Source organism: Amia ocellicauda, chromosome 6 (genome assembly GCF_036373705.1).
Source record: "Amia ocellicauda isolate fAmiCal2 chromosome 6, fAmiCal2.hap1, whole genome shotgun sequence".
Classification (NCBI taxonomy): domain Eukaryota; kingdom Metazoa; phylum Chordata; class Actinopteri; order Amiiformes; family Amiidae; genus Amia; species Amia ocellicauda.
This window is the reverse complement of record NC_089855.1, coordinates 50,345,765-50,358,955: the sequence shown is the minus strand read 5'-3', so window position 1 is coordinate 50,358,955 and position 13,191 is coordinate 50,345,765. Positions and strand designations below refer to the sequence as shown.

The window sequence follows — 13,191 nt, the reverse complement described above, 5'->3', positions numbered from 1 at the left end:
CCCAGAGATAAACTACAGGTCACCGTCTTGGCTCGTCAAATGTACCCTAACCAGACCAAATTCTTTTTGGAGGCATTTGAGGATGCCACCAAAAAACCCTACGGGTACTTGATTGTGGACTTAAAAGCACAAACCCCAGAAGACTTTCGCCTCAGAACAGGTTTGTGCCCGCCCGATTGGCCGGCAGTGTATGTGCTAAAGAAAAGGAAATAAATAAGAATGTCTGTTCGGATTAAAAGAAATCTGCCGCTTTTGCAAATGTTATTTGAGGGGAGCCCGCGCCATAGGAAAGCTGTGCTGGCAGGGGCCCCCTCGGATTTGATCGAGACCCTGTGTGAAATAGCTTTTAACATCTTACGCGGTAATATACCCCTAACCCCTTCTCAACATTCTAAACTCAAAAAACAAAAAGCGGTTATCAAGATCATCGCTAATAAGAAGTATTCTATTAAAAGAAAAAGAAAGAAGATTAATCAAACCGGAGGTTTTATAGGACCGCTGTTGAGCATAGCCGTGCCTTTCCTAACCAGTCTTCTAGCTTCCAGAGTGGGTTAATAATGGAATATGCTCAGAAAATGTTTTTGATCCCTCAGGAGCAGCTTGAGAAACTGAGAAAAAATGTTGTCGGGCCAGAGCCCATTAGACAAACGGCCGAAAACAACCTGGACTCTGAAATGAAAGCTATACTGGCCAGGGCCGATTTAAATCAGTATTCCAAAGCCCAGATGTATAGCAACACGTTACAGCGCTACCTCCGTCTGGTTAGACAGGGTGAAAAAGATCAAAACATTTTAACTTTAACCATGGCCTCTCAAGAAAATGGTTCTGGGACTGATGCGGGGGGTACGGTTGATAAAGATGTTGCGGTGCCCGAACCTGTTGAGAGTTCAGAGGGAGATGTTGTAACGGATGTTTTGAGAAACATGCCGGCCAGAAGCAAAAGACATGCAGAATATATTCTGCACAAAATGGTTCAGAAACCGCGGGTAACGACTTGGAATGAACAGGGTGAATTTGTTTTTAAAGGACAACTGATCAAAGGTTCACACATGTTTGATTTGTTGAAGAGTGTCACTAGCACTAATAAGGTACCCGATAGTCGCCGACCTGTAGGCTGGAATGCTTTCCTACAGGCGATGGCCTGTCTGAACATGCCCCAATCAACAGTCCCTAACCAGGAAACGCGACAAAAAATCCGTCTGTGTAAAGAGGTGGTGACTGATCTGACGCCGATATCTCATTACTCTGACCGTGTTGAGCAACCCTCCTCAGGATCTATCCATCGTTGGGAAGCTTATTAATCTCATGTTTTTATTTGTCTCCCCTGTAAATAAGGAACCGACAAACAATTTTTTTATTTTTTATTTTTATTTTCAAATGTTGTACATTTATTTATAACATAACCCTGCTTTGTATAAGATTTGTGTTGAATAAAAACAAAACTAATGATTCAAAGGCTGTTTTCATTATTTTTTCACTTTAACACGCATGACATCTTTTAAAATCCTCACAAGAACACCCCATCTGTATACATGGCTGGCTAGGGTCGTAAGTAATTGTGTTATAAGGGGGGGTCCACAGTGTCCTGACAAACTCTGCCACTTTTTTATCATTTTGGCCTAAATCCTCACTGTACAAGGACATAATATCGGGGTATGACCTTCCTTTAGATCTATGATATAAGAAAAACACACAGTGTTGACCACAAGTGAAGGTCTGAAGACTTTGTACTTGATGACCGCTGTAAATGGTTTCTTGACAGTTGTTGAGCAGAAAGTTATTGATCTTCCGAGGGAAAGGTCTGAAATCCGGGGGGTTTCCATAGGAATCAAAAAATTCCCCACGGCGGTCCTCCCTTAGATAAATAGCCAGCCAATGTTCTCCGGGCATATTTTTAGGGTGTGTGTTGATTATGTACATTGCAGGTAAATTCTTGATCTTAAATTTAGGCAGCTGGTCGCAGGCGTAGACTCCTTGAAACACTTTCCGTGAGCCATCCAGGGCATTCATGATGTGGTTGAGCTCTCTGGTGTTCATTTTAATAATAATCATACAGAACGTTTCTCCTCTGATTCACCTCAATAATGTTGTCAAACACAGCATACACGACCATATTTACAGTGCGTGGTAGAGGCTGCTTGAAACGCATCTCCAAACGCATATTGCCCGTCTTCATCAGTGAAAAATGTTGTCCACACTCTTCGTCAGGGGTCAGGTTGAAACCGTACAGGGTGTAACCGCTGCAGTATTCCCGGCGATCGATCAGCAGAGGTTGATCCTTGAGATGGCGACCCGTAGCCAGTACTAGACTGTAATATTCACGAACCACGTTGCCGTTTTCAAAGTCAGGTTGAAAAGGTCTGGATGGAACCTGCACACCATCGACGTACAGTGCTATAAATTCCGCGTTATAATGTTTAAAGTTAAAGGGGTTCTTGTTGTAAACCCCGGTAAATGCATCATTATCCACGAGACCTATAATAACCTGTTTTGGGAGCTGGCCTAGAAACAGATTTTCCTGGTTCATCACCCGTGTCCCTGCGGGGATACTGTGGACTTTCATATAGACTCTTTCGATCGGGTACTTGGCGTTTGCCGTCATTAAAGCCTGCGCATGTCCTAGTTTAACCGCCGGGGAGACGGATACTTTTTTCACAAACAGCGAGGCCGATAATATGGTCAGTTTATATTTTTCAGTATCAGGGGTCATCAGACAAAAAGCACTTTTACTACGGATCATTTTAATTTTAATGTCTACCCCGTTGAGCATGAGTTTTTCTTGGAAAAATATGTCTGCATGAATATGTCCCATTAGCTCAAAGGTCCTCCCTTCTGTTGAAAAGGCCGTTCTTTTTTGCAAACCCTTATTGAGTCCCTCTGGATCCTGGTCGTCCATAGCTTCTGGGGTGTCTTTGAAGAAAAGGCCGGGGCTGAACTGTTTGCTTAGGGTCTCCTCACTATAATTAAGGATACACTCCATCATGGCCCTATAGGGGTAAGTATTGCTGCTTTGACTAATGAGCCGATCTCCCAGGGTCACATCCACCTGTGAAAACATGGTGGCCACCGGGTAATTGATGACCCCAGCGTTGGCCGTCTTCTCGATTGCATCGCCATCCTCATCAGTCACTTTACAGTTCATTAAAATAAATGTGTTATTCAAATCAATATAATCCTCGCCATTGCCAGCAATAAAAAACTCCAGAGGGGCCGTATCTGAAATTGCGGAAAGAGGGGGTATCTCTACATATATGCTCTTATCTATACTCGTTTGAGTGTATGGAACTGTAAACAGATCCAGTTCTGATTTGACGCATTCTTCCGATAGACTGTGGACAAAAGACATTTTTAAAAGATGTATCCTGAGGCTCTATTTGTCTTTCTTTGAGACTTTCTTTTTGCAGGTTTTTTCTTGTGCTGCTTCCTTCTCCGAGTGTTTCCACGATATGTTGGAGAATGAGAGCTTCTTCGTTTTTTGTTAGCCACGGATCTTCGTCGCCCTGGTGGACACATACTGTTTCTTCTTTTACCCCCCCTCCTCGCCATTACCATGAGACCCGAACCCTCCTGCTGCTCATGGCTAGCTGCCCGGTTCATAACATTGGTGAACACGTCACTAACAATATTTTTAGCCACTGATTTCAAGTGGGGTCTGGCTATAGCAGAGCCTCTCTTAAGCAGGGGTACGGCCATTCTAAAGAGACCACGAAAGAGTCCTCCTAGACCGGCTCCATACATTGTGGGGGCTCCTACAAAACCGGGCAAGCCGTTCACGGCTTGCATCTTGTAATAATCCACATAGGCGCTAGGATCTACATAACCCCTCGAGGTAGCCATTTTAATAATGTACACACTGTTTCAGGGGTCGAAAATGTAGTTTGACAATAACTTTACCGAAGCGGAAGGGTACGTTGATATTCTGATCCGATTTTACTTCGATCGTGATGTTGTCAAAGTGGGTCTTTGAGACTGGTACGTAGTGTGGCTTGTCATAAGTAATTGTGACCATGTCATTGCTTTTACCTTTAATAAGTACATTTCTCAAAAGGGGGACATAGCTATCCCCGACCCTCTGGTGTGTTATGATATCCGTATACACATAAAGAGTGTAAAAGCCGCCACTGATGTCAGCCGGGAAGGGTGCCACCACTTCTGAGAACCTGCTCTCTGTGTCAGAATAGAACCCTAATATACGCCCCAGTTGTCCTTTGGTTTGAATGCTAATACCAGGTTTTGACACCTTGTACACTCTGTTTTTAATAGGGTTGTAATATAGCTTGATGTTGGGGGTGCCTTCTGAGAACTGTTTATGCATCTCATCTAATATTGTATCCACATTGTCATAATAACCTCCTTGCATCGTGAATGTCCATTGACTCTTTTTAACATCGTCAAAAATGGCGAAGGTGGCATCCTTATCTTGTAAAACAGCCCAAGTGTAAGGATACTGTATTTCCGCCAACCCCACTTCCCACGACCCCCTTAGATCTATAGATTTTCCAAATTGTACCGTGTAACTGGATATTTCATTTTTAGGGTATATATCGAGAGAGGCGTTACTGGGTAGAGTCACGTAGAAGCCTCCTGATTCCATCTTGAGTATCGAAAGTAATGACCCCATCACACCAGCGGGCATGTTGTTATAAGGCTTGAATATCACAAACCTGTTGTTCCGGGACCCAACTATTGAACTTTTCAGGCCATCCAAGCCATTTCACCAACACATATTTTTTCCGGTTCTGGGTTTTCTCAGCTAATATCTTTTCAACTCTGTATACAATGTCTTTACCCACAATAATTTTTTGTAACTCGGCTTCGTAAAACGTTCCTTCTATATCCTCCCCGTCATAGTCTTTTAACCGGTACACGGGGGGGTCTCTAGCCACCTGTTCGGTAACTGTAAAATATTCGTCAGAAAATGTTTGTTCATAACCTTTGGCAAAAGTACTCCTTAGCTTTGAAACGCGAACCACATCACCGATGTTGAACTTATAAGTAGTTTTCCCCTTCTTAATAAATGGGCCGTATAATTTTTTATAGACCTTAAAAGAATTACTTTGATCAACATCTATAGGCTTCATTTTAATACTGGCGTGATACCCTTGGTTGTAAGCATCGATAAAATCCTGAACTTTATCAAAATACTTGAACGTGTTGACCGCTGTAAAATATCTCCACATTTTGGTCTTTATGGTGCGGTTAAACCTCTCCACCACCGATGCCTTAAGCTCATTACCGGTGGTGAAATGATGTATTTTGTGTCTCTTCAGTAGATTCTGAAATTCTCTGTTGAGAAACTCTTTTCCTTTATCAGTCTGCAGTTTTTTAGGACATCGTCCCTGGGACAATATATCCTCAAAGGCCCTTGTCACCGCCCGACCTGTTTTATTATGTAGAATGCGAGCCCAGGCATATTTTGATAACACATCGATACACATCAACATAAATTTGTGACCATTGTTATGTTTTGATAAATTTGACATATCGACTAGATCCATTTGCCATTGTGAGTCTATGTCAGTTGCATATACACGGTTTCTTTTAAAGTTAATCCTGAGAGGTTTATGTAAGGTATAGGCGTCTTGTTCCCGTAACCATTCTGAAACAACCACATCATTAACCTTCACGCCGGCCTCAGCGAGTCCTCTTTGAAAACCCTTCTTACCCGCCAAACCCCCAATCTTGGCTGGGTTGTAGTATAGTTCATGCATTTGGGGAGCTTGCCGAGTCATTCTGCCAAATAAACACACAGACCCACACTATGCGCAAAGTTTTTATACAAGGTTTTTTATTCAACTTCAGGAGAGCAGATACCCCTTTTTAGACATTTGAGAAAAGTATAACATACACAACAATTTTTTCTACGGTCCAGACAAAAAGAAATCAGATGATTGGTTACTTGATCTATATCAACAAATACCTGTTTCTTTATCTTGTAGGCACACACCTCAGTTACATATGTAAATAAAACAACAATATGACCTATTTTAAAAGTAAACAGAGGGGTATTAAACATGCTCAGTAAAAGGTCATACAGATGTTGATGAAATGGCCTAATATCATTCTTGGCCCCCTTGAGCGCTTCATCCCAGTGTTCGTACCCCCCGGTCTTTGTTACAGCAACCATTAACTTTTCCAGGTTTGAAAGTTGATCCTCATCGATGGTTAAATCTGTAGAGAAAAGGCTCGCGTTGGCTACTTTTCTGTCAAGCACATGGTGTAATAGCGCTCTCAGGTTAGCTGCAGAGTGTTGATGACAGAACCAGTTGCAGCAGCAGTCCAGAACATTCCCCATGTTCAAAGTCCCTTAGTTCAGGTCAGAGTCTGAATCAGTGGCGTAGATGTCGAATTCTTCGTCGCTGCCCCCAGCTTTAACTTCTTTACGGAAGAAATAAGCTTTTAGCTTGCCAGCGGTTTTTCTACTTGGCTCATCCAGGTCATTGAGCAGCTGCCCAAGTTTCTCTATTATAAACGGCTCCTTTTTCAGCTCCAGCAAAATCTCATCTATGATTTTCTGGACTTGTCCAGCAGTGACATGTATGTGGGAGTAAGACAGAGCCTTGATTAGTGCCGGTTTCAGCCACGGTTTGTTCAGTCTTCTGTAAAACACGTTGAAATAGAACAGGAAATAGTAACGGTCTGGTTCAAACAAACAACTGTGTCTCAACTGACTGGGGTGATTCACTTCACACCCCCGACAGACTTCTTTCAGAGCTCGGTCGATGAGAGCACTCAGAATATACACCAGGGTGCTTTTAACCACTCTGCTTACTTGGACACCTACCCCGGGCATAAATCCTGCATCTTCATCACGCCCCCGAGACCGTCCGATGCTCATTGGGTCGCCTGGTGGTTTGTGGGGTGTTTCTACATCCATTGGACTGACCCCCTCCTGAGACGCACAGACGGTAGACAGTTCGGCAAAATCGAGGCCCTCCATGAGCTCCAGAGGCTGGGGATCCCCGAGACTCATTTGGACATCCATCGCTCCGCATGTTGTTTCGTCCTGAGGGACCGGGGTCTGAGGTCTTGGAGGGTAACCGCAGTCAGAGGGTTCCGGAGTGTATACAAAATCTGGGGAATAGAACCAGGGGTGATCCCGGGTTTGAAGAGGCCTGTAGAGCCTGTCGACGTCCGCAGCTTTCGGGTAAGACATTCTCTTTAATTTTAAACCATGAATGAATTGTTGCGCCTTTTATCCTATCTCTTCACTACGTCACGACACACCGCCCTCTTAGAAGAGAGTAGACCCTGAGCCGTCAGACCCCCCTCCAACCCCCCACAGGTCGTCTGTTTTATCATCGTCGTCGTCATTCAAGGGGGATATATAATCCATAATCCAGCATATTCTCCTTCTAACAGAATCCAGTTGTGAACATTTGGTCAAGATGTCAAAACCATCATTTATACAGTTTATGACCTCTTTCAAGAACGGCCAGTCCATGGCGTCAAACATAATTTCAGTAACCTGTTTTTCTGGATCCTCCACAACCCCTTCAATAGGGTTTGTAATCAGGGTACTGCTAAACAAAACCTTACGATCAGTAGTTAGAGATAGACTCTTCACCACTGTACCGTAGTTCTGCAAGCTTTCCCATTCACACCTTTCAAAACTCTGAGTCGGAGACTCCGTTTCGCCTTCTCTTGGACCCTCTTGCAAGCCTTCTAGAGTCTTATCCACAAGCCCCAGGTCTCTCCATGCCATCACCTTCAACCAGTCCTCAAAAGAGTATTCAATCACCGTCTCAAAAGGTTCCAACGTACCCTCCTTCTCTCCCAAAGCAAAAAGCTCCACTCCAACATAGCTGGGATCCCTTTTAAAGCGGTAACCCCGTCGACTCCCCCAGAACAACACCCAGGAGCGTTCAATCTTCAAATTGGTGAGTACAGGAACCCTTGCCCGGGATTGTTTCTTGCGGGGCTTCATGTTGATGTCGCTAGACATGTTGAAGAAGCGGGATGTTTCAGATGCTGAGAATTAAAGAGGTATTGCCTAAAAGCAGCGCGGGGTCTTAAATAGAGAGGAGACTTTCGGGGCGTTGCCTTCAGGGGGGGGGGGGGGTCTTTATGGGTGGCCTTGTTGTTCAGGGTTTTAGGGGTGTACACTTTCTGACGGATATGACGTAGGAATAATTAAGGAAAAAACTCTAAAATCACGCCCCCCAATTATGACGTAAGCTTAGGGCATACGTCATAACAAAATAGGCCGCGCCCCAAAAAACCCTACTATCTACTCACAGGTCCTAGGGGAAGAGCAACAGATCCACCTTCCCTGACCGGGAATCGAACCCGGGCCGCAGCGGTGAGAGCACCGAATCCTGACCACTAGACCACCAGGGACGGCTCCCGAAGTGACCCGCCACACGCAGCACTCTGGGCGCAACTTGGCTCACTCTGGACTTGGCCGTGCGACAGAGCGAGACGTGTGCGTAGAGCAGAAACCTTCGTCACGGGCAAGAGGTGGGCAGCGGGCTTGGTTCCAAGGTGTAATGGTTAGCACTCTGGACTCTGAATCCAGCGATCCGAGTTCAAGTCTCGGTGGGACCTGGGGCCCTTGGCAGGGGCAGCAGCGGTGACCCGGTGGTCTCCCTGCGTGAGGGCCTGTGTCTGCGAATAAGGCCTGTTTATGTTCCCTCTTGGGAGGCTTGGAGACGAATTGGCGAAAACTCCGGGTCGGCCTGGTGCGTTCATCTTCCTGGTGGTGACCGCGTGGCTTAACGGAGAAGAAGGTGCCTGTGTTGACAGATTACAGATAGATTATTTCCCTTCTTGGAAATCATCGTTAAAGCGAAAAGGAACTTTGTAAACCAGCTAGCTTGGAAGCAACCACGTCAGGGCATTCTTTCAGTGAGACCTCGGTTTTTTACAAGCACGAGTGAAGCTTTAAAAGAAAATGACATAGAATGTTTGCGGCCGTTCATCCAATCAAGCCCGAGTCCGATTGCGGTCTGTCTTCCCTGGGGGCGGGGGGGATTCTGTTTTGTGAGATCCAGGGGAGAGGTGAGGTGGCTTTCTTTGGTGTATGCCAGAGGTCCGGTGAGAGGTTGTCTTTTACAACTGTCCCTCAGTCAATACCAAAGACAGTCCCTGCCAATCTGGGAAAGCCATTCAGTCCACAAACAGAGTTTTGACAAACATCCTGCGGGCTTTTTCTCCACCGTTTGATCCTTTTATCGTTGACAGGAATTTCTACAGGGTACGTCCCGAACAGGTGCCTCAATGGCTGTTTGCTAGCTCGATAAATCTAACTTGCTCGGTCTGCATACTATCTTTAATCTAAAACATCATACAGTCTCTTCGGTCTGACTTCGGATCGGAAGATTGAGGGTTGGAGTGCCTTTGCGGTCGTTCCTGGGGTTACGACGTCGAAGCGGCATCTCGGTCGTTTTTGGGGAACTTCGGAAGGGCCAGCCGGCGTGCTAATGCTGCAGCCGTCGCCGGCGCGTTGTGTCTGATAACCTTACGGCAAACAGGCAATGCCTTGCGCCTGTGTCTGCGGCAAGAAAAGTGAGCGACTCTCCCCCGAAACCGGGGCACGAGCGCCTGAGGCCTTGGAGAATGCGGGCATCGATCCCGCTGCCTCTCGCATGCTGTAGCGTAAGGTACACTTATACATTTCAATTAAAGAAGTGAATTTATAGTATCACCTTATCACGAATCCTGGAATCTTGTAGAACTCAATTTCTGTAATAATTGGACGCAGACACCAATTCCAAAGATATAAATTGTCAAATGTATTCAAAACAAAGACTAAATGTAGCACTACACTAATTATACAAAAGGGAAAAACTAATTACAATTCAACTCTAGATCAACAAATCGAAGACAAATCACTTCCGTGACCAAATCAAAGACCATGGGATCACATATGATAACACAAATCGTTAAACAAAAAAGGTTATAAACACATTGACTACAATACCGGTTAGTAAGACGAAGGTGAGTCTCTCGTTAGTATTATTAGTCAGACATTAAATAACTACGCAGGTTAGTATTTATGTCAGGTAACTTCTCGTAAAATATATATATCAGTCTCATTCACGTTTAGGTGCCGAGAAAGATCCTATCATTACTTGTTACCACATTTCCCTTAACTGATTATTATTCAATGATTAAGGATAGGCAGGGCCACCAATAATCTAATGTCTATTAACTTGTGTCAATTTCAGACTAAACAGTTAAACAGGAATGAGAAGATATTTCTCGGCGTTGACAGATTTTATTTCTAAAATTATCAACAAAACAGTTTAATGCAACACACATTTATATTTAAGAAAACTAAATGATATTACACATTCTAGAGTTATGAATCACAGATTAACATTTCTAATTGATTTCTCAAATGTCATGAATCATGAACTCCAAACTGTTAAACTTATCTGAACTTCGTCGCAGAGAGGCCTCTCTGGCTTCGGGCTCAGATAACAGCACACGGCACGAGGTCCGTGTGGTTTGGAAAAAAAGGCAGTCCGTTCGGCTTTGTCCAAGAACTTCCACTCAGTCGATACACCTGGAAGTTGGGGTTTCGCGAAAGTAGAGTTGTTTCCAAACAGATTTTCCACTGGTTTGAAGGCTCCAAGGTTGTGCACAAAATCTTCTTGGCAAGCAGGGTCTCTCACCGTACTTATTTGAAGACAAAGTCTTTGAGGAAAGCAGGGCCGTGTTTGTTCCAAGGGTCAAGTTTCTTAAGACTCAAATAGCTATTTAAATGACTGACACTTTCGTATACAGTCGACTTAGTCAATTGTCCAGCTGTAAAACTCCACTGATCAGGTGGGCACAGGCGGGCAGCGCAGTCTGTAAAGTTCTATATTTAATAAAGTCCTTTAAAAGAATTCTTCGTACGGCTCAATCTCCTTCTCCCAGTTTAACTCTTCTGTTGCCGGCAAAGACTTAGTTGGTTTCAGGTTCCGGTTCTGGCAACAGAGCTACAGGTTGAGCTGTGGCAGCGAGTTACTGGTTCAGGTGAGAGAGAGCGAGAAAGACTGTCCGCTATTCCTTATAGTCTGTCAGATCAAGAGGTGATTGGTTCTTGAATTTTTGAGATTGGATTTCGGTTTCAGCCCCCATTGTCCTATTGGAGGGGGGCTTGATTTATGACTGATGTCAATCCATGCCATCTTTTGGAAATGCCGGTTGGCCTGGGTTCGTAGCTCTATGTCGGGATTTCGGCTCTCGTCCACTTCAAAGAGTTTTTATCACCTACAGGCCCCTTTCTCCAGACATCTCATAGCAGAATTCCAAACTATTTGGCCTCTTCTTGGTGCCATCCTCCCCAAAACTGTCACTTTGATGCAAACCAGTTCCAAGCTGATGAGCTAAGGGAATCTGATAACTTTGGGGGGGAGAGGTTTTCTTTAGATCAGTGCTTCAGCTCAGAGCCCAAATGCTCTTATCCAAATACACCCAACATAACGCTACAATGCTAAGCGAGCGCTCTACCACGTGAGCTAATCCTCAGGGCTCTCAGTGAGGCTGACCCCCACTTCTTCAGCCTTTAAGTGGCACGTCGCGAGTAAGTCCTTTCCTGCGCTTCAGGCAAGCTTGCAGCCAACTGCGGACGACTTTCCTTCCTCGGTGGCAGCCATCGTGCCGCAATAGAAAAGGATTGTCATGAGCAAAACTTTCAAAGTGACCGAAAAGATCACGGCCCGTCGTGTGATTTGATTTACATGAGCTCCAGAAACGTTCATGGACATATGTACATAAGTAAGGATTTAATCACAGATAGAGAGAGAGAAAATGCACCACACAGTTCCTAGGGGAAGAGCAACAGATCCACCTTCCCTGACCGGGAATCGAACCCGGGCCGCGGCGGTGAGAGCGCCGAATCCTGACCACTAGACCACCAGGGACGGCTCCGGAAGTGACCCGCCACACGCTGCACTCTGGGCGCAACTTGGCTCACTCTGGACTTGGCCGTGCAACAGAGCGAGACGTGTGCGTAGAGCAGAAACCTTCGTCACGGGCAAGAGGTGGGCAGCCGGCTTGGTTCCATGGTGTAATGGTTAGCACTCTGGACTCTGAATCCAGCGATCCGAGTTCAAGTCTTGGTGGGACCTGGGGCCCTTGGCAGGGGCAGCGGCGGTGGAGCGGTGGTCTCCCTGCGTGAGGGCCTGTGTCTGCAAATAAGGCCTGTTTATGTTCCCTCTTGGGAGGCTTGGAGACGAATTGGCGAAAACTCCGGGTCGGCCTGGTGCGTTCATCTTCCTGGTGGTGACCGCGTGGCTTAACGGAGAAGAAGGTGCCTGTGTTGACAGATTACAGATAGATTATTTCCCTTCTTAGAAATCATCGTTAAAGCGAAAAGGAACTTTGTAAACCAGCTAGCTTGGAAGCAACCACGTCAGGGCATTCTTTCAGTGAGACCTCGGTTTTTTACAAGCACGAGTGAAGCTTTAAAAGAAAATGACATAGAATGTTTGCGGCCGTTCATCCAATCAAAAGGTGCAAGCCCGAGTCCGATTGCGGTCTGTCTTCCCTGGGGGCGGGGGGGATTGTGTTTTGTGAGATCCGGGGGAGAGGTGAGGTGGCTTTCTTTGGTGTATGCCAGAGGTCTGGTGAGAGGTTGTCTTTTACAACTGTCCCTCAGTCAATACCAAAAACAGTCCCTGCCAATCTGGGAAAGCCATTCAGTCCACAAACAGAGTTTTGACAAACATCCTGCGGGCTTTTTCTCCACCGTTTGATCCTTTTATCGTTGACAGGAATTTCTACAGGGTACGTCCCGAACAGGTGCCTCAATGGCTGTTTGCTAGCTCGATAAATCTAACTTGCTCGGTCTGCATACTATCTTTAATCTAAAACATCATACAGTCTCTTCGGTCTGACTTCAGATCGAAAGATTGAGGGTTGGAGTGCCTTTGCGGTCGTTCCTGGGGTTACGACGTCGAAGCAGCATCTCGGTCGTTTTTGGGGAACTTCGGAAGGGCCAGCCGGCGTGCTAATGCTGCAGCCGTCGCGGGCGCGTTGTGTCTGATAAGCTTACGGCAAACAGGCAATGCCTTGCGCCTGTGTCTGCGGCAAGAAAAGTGAGCGACTCTCCCCCGAATCCGGGGCACGAGCGCCTGAGGCCTTGGAGAATGCGGGCATCGATCCCGCTGCCTCTCGCATGCTGTAGCGTAAGGTACACTTATACATTTCAATTAAAGAAGTGAATTTATAGTATCACCTTATCACGAATCCTGGAAT

The 13,191-nt window shown here is 45.6% G+C and overlaps 4 non-coding genes across 4 annotated transcripts; 2 read left to right on the top strand and 2 right to left on the bottom strand.

Annotated features, from left to right (window-relative positions):
- Positions 1-8,268: 8,268 nt before the first annotated feature.
- trnae-cuc (transfer RNA glutamic acid (anticodon CUC)) lies at positions 8,269-8,340 on the bottom strand. The gene has a single exon. It is a non-coding gene; the product is annotated as a tRNA-Glu (tRNA).
- Positions 8,341-8,475: 135 nt separating this feature from the next.
- trnaq-cug (transfer RNA glutamine (anticodon CUG)) lies at positions 8,476-8,547 on the top strand. The gene has a single exon. It is a non-coding gene; the product is annotated as a tRNA-Gln (tRNA).
- Positions 8,548-11,783: 3,236 nt separating this feature from the next.
- trnae-cuc (transfer RNA glutamic acid (anticodon CUC)) lies at positions 11,784-11,855 on the bottom strand. Its single transcript has one exon. It is a non-coding gene; the product is annotated as a tRNA-Glu (tRNA).
- Positions 11,856-11,990: 135 nt separating this feature from the next.
- On the top strand, positions 11,991-12,062 carry trnaq-cug (transfer RNA glutamine (anticodon CUG)). The gene has a single exon. It is a non-coding gene; the product is annotated as a tRNA-Gln (tRNA).
- Positions 12,063-13,191: the final 1,129 nt, after the last annotated feature.